At 40.5% G+C, this 13,981-nt stretch overlaps 2 pseudogenes; both read right to left on the reverse strand.

Annotated features, from left to right (window-relative positions):
- Positions 1-1,639: 1,639 nt before the first annotated feature.
- Positions 1,640-3,040, reverse strand: LOC149169071 (vacuolar protein sorting-associated protein 35A pseudogene; annotated as a pseudogene).
- A 4,116-nt stretch (positions 3,041-7,156) lies between these two features.
- On the reverse strand, positions 7,157-8,243 carry LOC149169072 (vacuolar protein sorting-associated protein 35A pseudogene; annotated as a pseudogene).
- Positions 8,244-13,981: the final 5,738 nt, after the last annotated feature.

Below are 13,981 nucleotides of genomic sequence, written 5' to 3' on the forward strand. Positions count from 1 at the left end.
ACTGCTCATTAAATGTGAAAAGGAATTCCCATCTGCAATGACATGATGAAAATTGGCTCCGATGCAAAATCCGCCTCCCTGAAAAGCAGTGACCTGCAATACCCATGATCGTTACTTTTGAAACATTGTCCACAGCTTCACCAAATGGGAAGCGGGCGCTGGTTATGAATAACATTCAAATTTTGAATTTGAAACTAAACCAAACCCTCCCATCGCATTAATCATGCCCTTTCATCATTATCCGCCATCCACGAGTACAAAATGGACCCATGCATGCATACATCCAACAGATGAAGTGGCCATAACTGGAAAAGGGGAAGTCAGATTTCCTGGTTGGCCTAGCATATGTACTGTATGGTACTGTCTGTTATCACAAAATCACTACTGAGGGCTGCAACCAAGCAAGATTTCATGTAACTCTTTCAACCGGACTTTAGATCAAAGATTAGCCTCTTTGATCAGAGAGGGCTCTCTCACAAACTCTTGATAAAAATCCTTCACTACAACAGATGGCTAACTCTTTACTCATTCATGAAAACAAAATTTGGTTGGATACACATCAAACTGGTCCTCATTGGGCTATGGAGTCTCATACACTAAGTAAACAAGAAAAACATAGTCATTTCATGGAAGTCAAGGCTCTTTGCATTAAATGTTCAAACATACTCCATAAAAACCACAACTTGCCAAACACACAGGAAGTCAGAGCATAAAGTATGAATTCTGAGTGATTGTGCTACAACAAGGCTGTAAAAGAACATAAAATATAAAACACCATCATTATATTTGAACACAATAATCCATCGAGAATCTTGAGAAGAAATCAACACTGTTTTACTATTACTGTCACAAGTCTTACAATGGCCCAAATAACTCTGTTTTTGTATAAAATGTCCAACCCTTTCTACATCCAACATTGATCCATATATAGGCAAACAAACTTAACCACCTCGAGCTTCCTCCTCCAGCATGAGGGGAGCCTCGAAGGTGGCTATTGACTATCCCTATCTAGTGCATAACTAATTTATTAATTACATAATGGCTAAACTGAAATTACAAATGGTTTTCATTTAATCAAAATCCAAAATCTTTGCTCCTCGTAGCATGATGCTTTTCTGGCTCTTGACACATGTCCTTTTGCTGCTTGGGTTGAGGTATCTTGAAGGAAAGTACACTGAACGAACTAGCTTTGGATTCTATTTGCGTGGATGGCTCATTAATTGACCAAGAGATGTGCTCTGTTTTTACGGTCTCTGTCTCCCAACATTCTCCGAAAATGTAGCAGCATGTTCCCAAATTTTAAAAACTCAAATTATTAAACGCTGCTACCAAATACCATGTCTCCAGATGAGCTGTAGGCTGTATTGATGTACAGGTGTCTCTCTTTCAAGTTTCTTGATCATCTCACCAACATAGCTGTTCTGCGTTTAAAATCGCCACCTACAGCAGTTTCGTAGCGCGCTACGAAACTGCTGTGTGATTTAAAAAACACAGTCTTCCTCTAACCTCCTCACATACGAACTATTTAAATTCTGCAACATTAAAAGCTAGGAAGAAAAGTCATCCTCTCAGTGAACTTTATACCTATCAGACTAACTGGACATCAGTTATATCTCATCAACTGCCTGCAACAACTCATCTACCTCTTGTTTTTACCTAAAAGCTTCTTAACACAAGCTCCCAGCACTTGATCGACATAATCAAGTCGATCAGGATGAACCCAAAGTGTGAATGTAAGCAACGATACATGCAAACTAATAGCTCCAACAAGTGGCATATCTGGTTGTGCTTCAATAACCTTAACAATGGCACTGCTCAACTTGGTAAAAGCTTCTACTTGCAAAAATTCTGGCATAACCTCTGGACTTAAAGATGCATAATTTGAGAGACGTTCCATCAATTTAGACATCACTGTTTTTATATCAACAGTTGGCTGAAGCTGAGGGCAAGCACCGAGGAGTGTTTCCAAAGTTTGCAAATGATAATCATCTGGAAATATTTGGATGATACAGTCCATAAGATAGTACTGTGCAAGCTCATCTTTGCAGTTATCAACCTGCTCCAAGACTCTGGGAAGCGCAATATCTTTATACATTTCAAGGTCCACCCCCTCTATCTGGCTAAGGACATGTAAGTTTTTCCCTACAAGATCACGAAGCTCGCTCCTTTCCTTCTCCCGTTTCTCTTTCTCCCTCGCAGGTCCCTAATGCTGCATTCGGACCCACAGTTTATTCATCTCTGTGAAATTCTGAAGTACAAACTCCACTGCGTCCATTACAGTTCCCCCCATCACTTTCATATTCAGACCCAACATCTGGTAATTTGTCTCTGCTAACCTGGGACAAGTAACTCCTTAAAAACAAACCACGAATAGGATATTGGATTCCACGACTCATTTCAACAAGATCTTTCAAAACATCTTTGGCTGGGGCCTCCTTTGACTTAATATATATAGATCCCACTGTACAAAGGAGATACAATCTAGGAAAGATGTTGCCTGCGTGCTGCACAAGCTCATACAAGTCAATAATTGTACATCCTCGCTTGATCTCCTCCCTGAAAAAGAATTCCAGCTTCCTGAGCTCGTCAAATGCTCGCATGTAGAGCTCGTAATATTTGTGAGGCGAAAGCCTGGATGTTCTGAGTTCCTTCATGTACATCCTCGCTTCAGCTGCTTCTATTGTTGCAAATTCAATAAACGCTGTCTCAAAAACTATCGACCTCATCAAGAAATATGATAGCAGATTAAAGCTTCTGCGCAAGTATGAACACAGCAGTCACAAGTTTCTGAGAATTCCCAAAACATTTGCTCCTTAGATTGGCTACCCTTACGTTGATGAAAACAACCCCTGATCTTCTTGCCATTGCCTTTGCAAGTAATGTTTTTCCATTTGGAGGGCTGAGGAGCTTACACTATCCAAACGATTTCTTTGTTAGGATCGAGATGCTTGAACCCTATAACAAGAACCAGACAACTTACGGCAGCTCTAATGGCGTATAATATCAATTTCTGTGTACATGAAGCCTGCTTGCGCGCCATGCTGCCAAACTATCTACGAAGAAATGCAGGGTTTTATATGATAAGAACTGCTGCGTAGCTGTAAATAGCTATATAGTCTCATTACAACAGCAGTAACTATCAACCTCCCCTGCCACCATACTTGGAGCTGGATTGTCTTCTGAAAAAGAAATAATGGCCAAGCTAAGCTGTTCTATTCTATAGAAAGGAGACAAGTGGGTGTCGAAAAAGGATGAAGCGGAACAGTGTTTACATCTTCTGCCAAAGCTATTTTCTTGAACCGTGGCTTTTAAATAAGCGCCAGAAATTATATGACAATCCTCCTTTTCTAAGCCAACAGCTGGAGCATGTAACCGGCACGGTTACCACGTTTGTAGAAGACAACATCAAAATAATACAGTCCACCTTGACTGAGGAAACTTGTCTATTTCGAGCTCTTCCATTTGCTTCCTTGTCTCTACGACAGCGATTTTTCCTCTCTGTCATCGACATTTGATTATGAAGATGATTTGAAAAATTAATGCCAAACAGAGATTATTTGAAGTGTTCAGATCAAGAAACCCTGAATTGATAGTATCTTTCGTAGGAATTGCGCCATCCTTCTTTTGTTTTTATTCAATGCGCACTCATCTTTTAATGACACCAGTTAACATAATTCCAGCTCTTGTGCCACCTTTCTATCCCGGTGTCACTTATAATGGCGGCCTTGTGGCGATCAAATCCTTATAAAAACTACTTGACACTTGGCGTTTAATCACTGCATTCCATAAGAGCACGTTCATATCTTCAATATGTGCATTAATAATGAACCAACGTGCTTGATAAGATTCACGACATTTTCAACTTTCTTCCTTCGCCTGCGCTGCAAAATCCGGTGCCTGTGAACTTTATCTATTAAAGGGGAAGATCTTGCTGTAAATGCCTTCACAGCTTGCTGCTCATCCTTCCATGGCTTTCTTGCTTGAATATCTTCAAGTAAGTAGTCGTATTTGGAAGCCCAACATAAAAGTTCTCTAATCCGCAATTCAAGCCATTGGCAACGCCATTCAATATGGTGTCTATAATCTTTCCACTTCAGGTGTCAATGCCTTCTTCCTCTTCATTAATCCACTTGCATCAACTTCTACAGAAGTTACAGCTCCATTACCATTACGCAACTCTGATTCTACTTCAGAAGCATCACACATTCCAGAGCCTGGACCATCATTATCAAATATAGTCTCAGTGTTTGATCTGTTCTCCTCCAGTTCTTCAACATAGACCATATTTTGCCAGAAATAGAGGGCATCTCGTGCTTTGATTGTATCTCCAATATTTGATATAGGAAACTCCATCCTTTTTACTTTCTGAAGGGGAACCATCATCCTTGGTAGCCAGCCGACCATCAGACCACCCTAAATATCTGTCATTTCCCAATTTTGTAGCGCAGCCATTGCAAGGTCAGTGTTTTCGCTACGAAATCACTAAAACATATGGCGCTGCGAAACTGCTAACAGATTTATGCGCTGCGAAAACACCCTGTCTTTAAGCTATGCTAAAAAAAAATTTGACAACAGACTTTTCAGTGATAACAGTGGCTCCACTTGGGATAGTGTGCCCTTGTGGTGCGCTAAGAACATGCAGCTCCAGTGCCTTATCCATTTGTGACAAACAGAAACTTGCTTGACAAGCATGACTGTAGGAGAAAGAAAACTACATCTACTGAAAAAAAACATGCTCAGCTAACCTTGAGCTTATTTGCATTTACCTCTACCTACCTACCCTAACCATTTCAACTTCTTCAGCTCAATCAATGTGAAATTTCCAATGCAGCCAATCATTTGTCTTATCTGATATTTGATTTCTTTGACTGCATCAGAGTTCAGATCCAATGTGATAGTGTAATGACCGCTGCCACTGAAATTGTCTCTGATCTTCATAGGAAAACTGAAACACTGGAGAGTAAAACTCTTCCATGTAATCAGCTATAGGATCCCAGAACACATGATCAGCTTGTCTTTCCTTGAAACTTTCCAGCTGTGCAAACTGATCTTCAACCACAGTGTTCAGTTCCTCAATCGTGAAAGAGAAAGGAACCAGCATAATCTCCTTGCGTTCTGCCATAGAAAATTTCTGAGAATAATGATCATGATCATGAAAACTGTATGCCTGAATTTGTCCTTCTACACCTTCAATTTCTTTCTCAATGTCTTTGGCAAATTCATCAAAAAATTTCATCTTATCTTCTGACTTGCAGTCAAAGGATTTCAGATATGAGGATAAGGACAAAGAAAAAGATTCATTTGTTTCTTCTTTATTATGATCATCATTCCATTGTTTGAAACCCTCCACTGAAGGAGAGTTTACCACCACCTCTGACCTATCTCTCCATTCCTCCAAGAACATGAGCCAAAGGTCTTGAAATGACTTAATGGACTTGGCAGGAAAGCATTCAACCCACTGTTTGCACTTCCCTTGAAGTGAATCATAAAATAACCTTATGCAAACATCCTCATGTTTAACTCTAAGAAGCTCAGCAAAATGATATAAATCTGAGATATGCTCCAACGTTAAACTCAAGTCTTCTCCATTGAATTTTGGACCATTCCTTAGAAAATATGCATCCTTGGGAAAATGATTTGGGAAACCATGAATTCCTGAGAAATCTATGCATGCATACCTTGAACAAAGAATGGCAGCTTCTGGATCCTTCATAACTCCAGTGGAATCACCATGAATGTATAAACCTTGAATTCTTCAACAATGGAGTCGCCAAGGTAGTTTTGCAGCCTTGAAAATCATTTGAACTCCTGCTACCTTCAGAAATCCAATCTTCAAATTACGGGAGTGAGTAATCTTCAGTCTCCCGGCAGACGCACCAAAATGTTATCACAAAATCACTACTGAGGGCTGCAACCAAGCAAGATTTCATGTAACTCTTTCAACCAGACTTTAGATCAAAGATTAGCCTCTTTGATCAGAGAGGGCTCTCTCACAAACTCTTGATAAAAATCCTTCACTACAACAGATGGCTAACTCTTTACTCATTCATGAAAACAAAAGTTGGTTGGATACACATCAAACTGGTCCTCATTGGGCTATGGAGTCTCATACACTAAGTAAACAAGAAAAACATAGTCATTTCATGGAAGTCAAGGCTCTTTGCATTAAATGTTCAAACATACTCCATAAAAACCACAGCTTGCCAAACACACAGGAAGTCAGAGCATAAAGTATGAATTCTGAGTGATTGTGCTACAACAAGGCTGTAAAAGAACATAAAATATAAAACACCATCATTATATTTGAACACAATAATCCATCGAGAATCTTGAGAAGAAATCAACACTGTTTTACTATTACTGTCACAAGTCTTACAATGGCCCAAATAACTCTGTTTTTGTATAAAATGTCCAACCCTTTCTACATCCAACATTGATCCATATATAGGCAAACAAACTTAACCACCTCGAGCTTCCTCCTCCAGCATGAGGGGAGCCTCGAAGGTGGCTATTGACTATCCTTATCTAGTGCATAACTAATTTATTAATTACATAATGGCTAAACTGAAATTACAAATGGTTTTCATTTAATCAAAATCCAAAATCTTTGCTCCTCGTAGCATGATGCTTTTCTGGCTCTTGACACATGTCTTTTTGCTGCTTGGGTTGAGGTATCTTGAAGGAAAGTACACTGAACGAACTAGCTTTGGATTCTATTTGCGTGGATGGCTCATTAATTGACCAAGAGATGTGCTATGTTTTTACGGTCTCTGTCTCCCAACATTCTCCGAAAATGTAGCAGCATGTTCCCAAATTTTAATAACTCAAATTATTGAACGCTGCTACCAAATACCATGTCTCCATATGAGCTGTAGGCTGTATTGATGTACAGGTGTCTCTCTTTCAAGTTTCTTGATCATCTCACCAACATAGCTGTTCTGCGTTTAAAATCGCCACCTACAGCAGTTTCGTAGCACGCTACGAAACTGCTGTGTGATTTAAAAAACACAGTCTTCCTCTAACCTCCTCACATACGAACTATTTAAATTCTGCAACATTAAAAGCTAGGAAGAAAAGTCATCCTCTCAGTGAACTTTATACCTATCAGACTAACTGGACATTAGTTATATCTCATCAACTGCCTGCAACAACTCATCTACCTCTTGTTTTTACCTAAAAGCTTCTTAACACAAGCTCCCAGCACTTGATCAACATAATCAAGTCGATCAGGATGAACCTGAAGTGTGAATGTAAGCAACGATACATGCAAACTAATAGCTCCAACAAGTGGCATATCTGGTTGTGCTTCAATAACCTTAACAATGGCACTGCTCAACTTGGTAAAAGCTTCTACTTGCAAAAATTCTGGCATAACCTCTGGACTTAAAGATGCATAATTTGAGAGACGTTCCATCAATTTAGACATCACTGTTTTTATATCAACAGTTGGCTGAAGCTGAGGGCAAGCATCGAGGAGTGTTTCCAGAGTTTGCAAATGATAATCATCTGGAAATATTTGGATGATATAGTCCATAAGATAGTACTGTGCAAGCTCATCTTTGCAGTTATCAACCTGCTCCAAGACTCTGGGAAGCGCAATATCTTTATACATTTCAAGGTCCACCCCCTCTATCTGGCTAAGGACATGTAAGTTTTTCCCTACAAGATCACGAAGCTCGCTCCTTTCCTTCTCCCGTTTCTCTTTCTCCCTCGCAGGTCCCTAATGCTGCATTCGGACCCACAGTTTATTCATCTCTGTGAAATTCTGAAGTACAAACTCCACTGCGTCCATTACAGTTCCCCCCATCACTTTCATATTCAGACCCAACATCTGGTAATTTGTCTCTGCTAACCTGGGACAAGTAACTCCTTAAAAACAGACCATGAATAGGATGTTGGATTCCACGACTCATTTCAACAAGATCTTTCAAAACATCTTTGGCTGGGGCCTCCTTTGACTTAATATATACAGATCCCACTGTACAAAGGAGATACAATCTAGGAAAGATGTTGCCTGCGTGCTGCACAAGCTCATACAAGTCAATAATTGTACATCCTCGCTTGATCTCCTCCCTGAAAAAGAATTCCAGCTTCCTGAGCTCGTCAAATGCTCGCATGTAGAGCTCGTAATATTTGTGAGGCGAAAGCCTGGATGTTCTGAGTTCCTTCATGTACATCCTCGCTTCAGCTGCTTCTATTGTTGCAAATTCAATAAACGCTGTCTCAAAAACTATCGACCTCATCAATAAATATGATAGAAGATTAAAGCTTATGCGCAAGTATGAACACAGCAGTCACAAGTTTCTGAGAATTCCCAAAACATTTGCTCCTTAGATTGGCTACCCTTACGTTGATGAAAACAACCCCTGATCTTCTTGCCATTGCCTTTGCAAGTAATGTTTTTCCATTTGGAGGGCTGAGGAGCTTACACTATCCAAACGATTTCTTTGTTAGGATCGAGATGCTTGAACCCTATAACAAGAACCAGACAACTTACGGCAGCTCTAATGGCGTATAATATCAATTTCTGTGTACATGAAGCCTGCTTGCGCGCCATGCTGCCAAACTATCTACGAAGAAATGCAGGGTTTTATATGATAAGAACTGCTGCGTAGCTGTAAATAGATATATAGTCTCATTACAACAGCAGTAACTATCAACCTCCCCTGCCACCATACTTGGAGCTGGATTGTCGTCTGAAAAAGAAATAATGGCCAAGCTAAGCTGTTCTATTCTATAGAAAGGAGACAAGTGGGTGTCGAAAAAGGATGAAGCGGAATAGTGTTTACATCTTCTGCCAAAGCTATTTTCTTGAACCGTGGCTTTTAAATAAGCGCCAGAAATTATATGACAATCCTCCTTTTCTAAGCCAACAGCCGGAGCATGTAACCGGCACGGTTACCACGTTTGTAGAAGACAACATCAAAATAATACAGTCCACCTTGACTGAGGAAACTTGTCTATTTCGAGCTCTGCCATTTGCTTCCTTGTCTCTACGACAGCGATTTTTCCTCTCTGTCATCGACATTTGATTATGAAGATGATTTGAAAAATTAATGCCAAACAGAGATTATTTGGAGTGTTCAGATCAAGAAACCCTGAATTGATAGTATCTTTCGTAGGAATTGCGCCATCCTTCTTTTGTTTTTATTCAATGCGCACTCATCTTTTAATGACACCAGTTAACATAATTCCAGCTCTTGTGCCACATTTCTATCCCGGTGTCACTAATAATGGCGGCCTTGTGGCGATCAAATCCTTATAAAAACTACTTGACACTTGGCGTTTAATCACTGCATTCCATAAGAGCACTTTCATATCTTCAATATGTGCATTAATAATGAACCAACGTGCTTGATAAGATTCACGACATTTTCAACTTTCTTCCTTCGCCTGCGCTGCAAAATCCGGTGCCTGTGAACTTTATCTATTAAAGGGGAAGATCTTGCTGTAAATGCCTTCACAGCTTGCTGCTCATCCTTCCATGGCTTTCTTGCTTGAATATCTTCAAGTAAGTAGTCGTATTTGGAAGCCCAACATAAAAGTTCTCTAATCTGCAATTCAAGCCATTGGCAACGCCATTCAATATGGTGTCTATAATCTTTCCACTTCAGGTGTCAATGTCTTCTTCCTCTTCATTAATCCACTTGCATCAACTTCTACAGAAGTTACAGCTCCATTACCATTACGCAACTCTGATTCTACTTCAGAAGCATCACACATTCCAGAGCCTGGACCATCATTATCAAATATAGTCTCAGTGTTTGATCTGTTCTCCTCCAGTTCTTCAACATAGACCATATTTTGCCAGAAATAGAGGGCATCTCGTGCTTTGATTGTATCTCCAATATTTGATATAGGAAACTCCATCCTTTTTACTTTCTGAAGGGGAACCATCATCCTTGGTAGCCAGCCGACCATCAGACCACCCTAAATATCTGTCATTTCCCAATTTCGTAGCGCAGCCATTGCAAGGTCAGTGTTTTCGCTACGAAATCACTAAAACATATGGCGCTGCGAAACTGCTAACAGATTTATGCGCTGCGAAAACACCCTGTCTTTAAGCTATGCTAAAAAAAAATTTGACAACAGACTTTTCAGTGATAACACTGTCTTAGAAGCATTAAATACCGAATATCATAGGAAATATTGGTTGCCATGTCCAGATCAGTACTATTGTCGGCAGAGAAAGCCAAAACAAATTCCATACCCAAAAAATAATACTAATTAGAGATGTATACCAACCATCTTCGGTTCATAGGGGTTTGGTTTTCTAATAAATAGGAGCATAAATACAGTGTTAAAATTCTCACCAATCTATTGACATAAATTTAATGTAATGTAATAAAATTTGTAAGTATAGTTGAATGAGGTATTATAATATTCATAATAGATCTCATGACACGGGAAACCCGATCTCCTAATATCCCAATAGCATGGGTCACAATACTAAAATAGATAATTGTTTAGTGATTATTTTATCAATATATAATCATTTGACATATGTAACTACAAAATATAATAATCTTGGGTTTCCCTTATATGAGTCATTCACTTCCATCTTCCATGATTCGTCCAATGGTTGCATCAACTTGTTTTATCTAGATAAATCATATAAAGGTATTATGGAACTATAATATTGATTAAGTATGTATTTTTAAGGGTGGTTCACGGACACTGAATGACCACTACATCCACGGGAAAATCAAGGTAGATCAACCTGAGAACTTGTTGTCGAGATAAAACTTGTGCTAAAATAGAGAGAAGAATAGAGATACCAAATAGGATGGAAGCTTTCACCTCCGAAATTGACGAGAAGTAAAGGGGTATTAAAACCCTCAAACCTAATGCTCAAGAACAATTGAATTGATCCACCTTGATGCTCAAAATGAATCCAACCCTCGTCTATTTATAGGCTTCCTTGAGGGGTTTCATCTTCATAAATGGTTGATTAAATCTTACTCAAAACCCCAATCCTGGGATTTTTTGCCCAGCTGCTCAAAAACTTGCCCAACAATGGGTAATTTTGGTGTTTTCCCCTTTTTAGATGGATTATAAATGATCCATGTGGATATTGGTGGCCACCCACCTACTCCACCTAGACCTTCAGTGAGTTTCATCTATTTCCTTATTTATTTCATCATTTACTACTATTAGCAGTTTCTCGGGTCCTAAACTTCCGGAGCAGTTTTGACCCCCTAAACGACATTTTTTTGAGGTCCGCTATAGGCCAAAAACCATAGGCAAGGGTTTGACGCAAATATTGTAGTACTCGGGGAGATATTTCCAACAAGGTATCATACGCACCAAACAAAGATAATATGACCAAGTTACGACCCCGGGAAGTTGGTTGCCCAACTAACCCCAACGAGCCCCACAAACTCATGGCATTACTTCTCCTGGGGTAAGTGTTTTGGTTGTTTAGGGTTTTCTCTTGTTGTTCAATAATAAATAGGCCCTTGAGCCTCATTGTAACATTCAGAGGCATGTAGCCACCACATCTCTTCTCAAAGATAAGCTACCATCGCCCAAGCTAGTTTATTTCCATTTCTTTTGTAAGCATATTTTAATATTCTGAGATTAATGAAATGAAGTGTTACTTCTACTGCATCATTGTATTTATGGCTATATATGTAATTTTTTATGTTCTTGTTTAAGTTCAGATCAGTGGTATCAGAGCAGTTTTCTCGTTCTCTGTTTTTCTTTACATGTCCCCAACGTGGTTAGGGTATAAGGAGTTAGGACTCGATCTGGTTGAACCCTTGCAAGACCAACCTCACAAACCCTGATGACCTCCCATGGTGGAAGAAAATAAAGATGAGGGGGTAGGAGATCCTTTCAAAACATTACTTGAGGAAGCCCTCGAGCGACAAAGGAATGGAGTGATCATGTAGCTGAGGGCCTGTGAACACTGCACTTTGTAGGTGATCAGTGAGAAGAATATTAATAATGAATAGATGGCCCTACAGTGAGACACTACCCTCACTTCCATGGTGGAACTTACTAACACAAATATGCACATGATTAAGGCCGTGAGGGAAGCTTGCCAAATGGTCCCCAAATTGTCCATTCCTGAGGAGGCAGAGGCAGATGAACAGGTCTACAAGCTTTCTACAGGGGTGCGCGATGCTCGCACAGAGTTGGCTAAGGTTCAACTAGAGATGAACCTACAGATTGCAGATTTATAGTTGAAGGCCCAGCCTTCAATTCCGCCAGAAGTAAAGGAGCAGCGTGCAACCACTATCACTGAGGCGATAGCGATGGTAGACAGTGCAGTAGCAGACTGCACACAGTTGTTTGAACAGTCGTTCGAGGTCCTAACGAGCCTGCAGGAGGACCCTAATGTATAGCGGCTGGAGACAGAGACGTGAGAACTGCAACACCACTATGAAAAAGTAAAAGGTACAACGTACACCGTCGCTCTCACGCAGAGACTAGCAAAGCTGTAGGAGGCCAAAACACTAAAAGAATTGGTAGATGCAGCGCAACACAAAGAGGCAATGTTGAAGGCATTCTTGAAGCCCTGGTTGGATGAGGCTTATTCAGTCACGACCTCTATTGAAGGCAAGCTTGCTAATCTGCAAGCGACTCAGCAGAAGCTTCAGGATGATCATTCAGGAGCAGTGACAGAGCAGATGATCGACGAAGCGAAGCAGGCGGCCACACAGTGCACTACCGAGGTTGTCGTCATACAGGTCGAGCTGGGAGGTCTTCTCGCCAAGATCTCTGCGCCCGCAAAGTGACTCGAGGACGAGTCACCAAGTTTTTGTTGGGGGCCTCTTGGGAACGGGTTCCCCCAAGAACGGTTTTGGGGCTAAAATCCCATGTTTTGGGAGAATTTTGTAATAAAGTTGTAAAGTCTCCGCATTTTGTGGTTGCGGAGTGCGAAGGTATCGAGAGTCATAAAGGGTTGTCTGCCATTATTTTGTAAAATGTAAAGTCGGCTGTAAAGATCTACCCATGGTCTGCAGACCATGGGATTGTATAAAAAGGAACTAAGTAAGTAAGCTCTAAGTAGTTTTGGAGTAGCGAGTCAGAAGTAAGAATGGATAGCAAAGAATAGGAGTTTTGGGAGAGAAGTCTAAGTGTTTCAGGTCTTAGCGTAGGTAGAGGCTCTGCAGCTGAGTGCACAGAGGACTAGGGTGGAAGTCTACAGTTGAGTGCGTGGACGCTTGCAGCTGTGTGCGCAGGGCGGATGGAGTCTGTATTAATCAAAAGATATCAATAAAGAGAAGTATTCTGCAAATTATGTGTATTTATTTCTTGTTAATGCATCTGGTTATATTGTGTTTTCGGTTTAATTTACAATGTTCATGTGACTATATTGGTTAATTGAACACAAGTAAGAATATATGTTTACACGACGCTAACTGTGGTTGATTAGTAAGATAAGTAAAACACTTAAGATAACTTGGGAACCTATACAATACGCTGTCAGAGCAGCGCGAAAGTACCTGGATTGTAGGTTAAGGCTGCGCAAAGGTCAATTGGACACCTTCGCGAAGGTACCAAAGAGCAGGATAAACAATAGACTGTCAGAGCCCTAAAGCTTAGTGACTTGCGCGAAAGTAGGAATAGAGGGTATAAACCGACATCACGACCATCTCAGGGTGCGGAAAATTGGTTCCAGCATCCCCCCATACTGCTTTGGGTGAGACTTCAGTCTGTGCTCCGTGGGCTGATGCGGAAAGGGCCAGTAGTGTAGGGATTTGTTTTGCTAACTAACGTTGAACCTGGGTCAGGCCCCACGAATCCAACACCATCTCCGTTGACGTTCGTTTACAAAAAAATGATAAACCCATCAGGGAGCTGAATTCAGACAATCCAAAGCCTCCTCCCACCTTGTGTCTTTTCAGTGTACTGCACAGCCTTTATCTGTACCTTGTCCTTTGTTCTTGGAAGCATGGAAGATCTTGCAACAAAAATTTGGTGCAAGGGGGAGTGACATGCAACAACATGTTGTGTCACAAGCAAAGAAGTC

Source organism: Pinus tabuliformis, chromosome 4_2 (assembly GCF_031772625.1).
Source record: "Pinus tabuliformis cultivar Carrire ecotype Pingquan chromosome 4_2, CPIR1, whole genome shotgun sequence".
Taxonomy (NCBI): Eukaryota; Viridiplantae; Streptophyta; class Pinopsida; order Pinales; family Pinaceae; genus Pinus; species Pinus tabuliformis.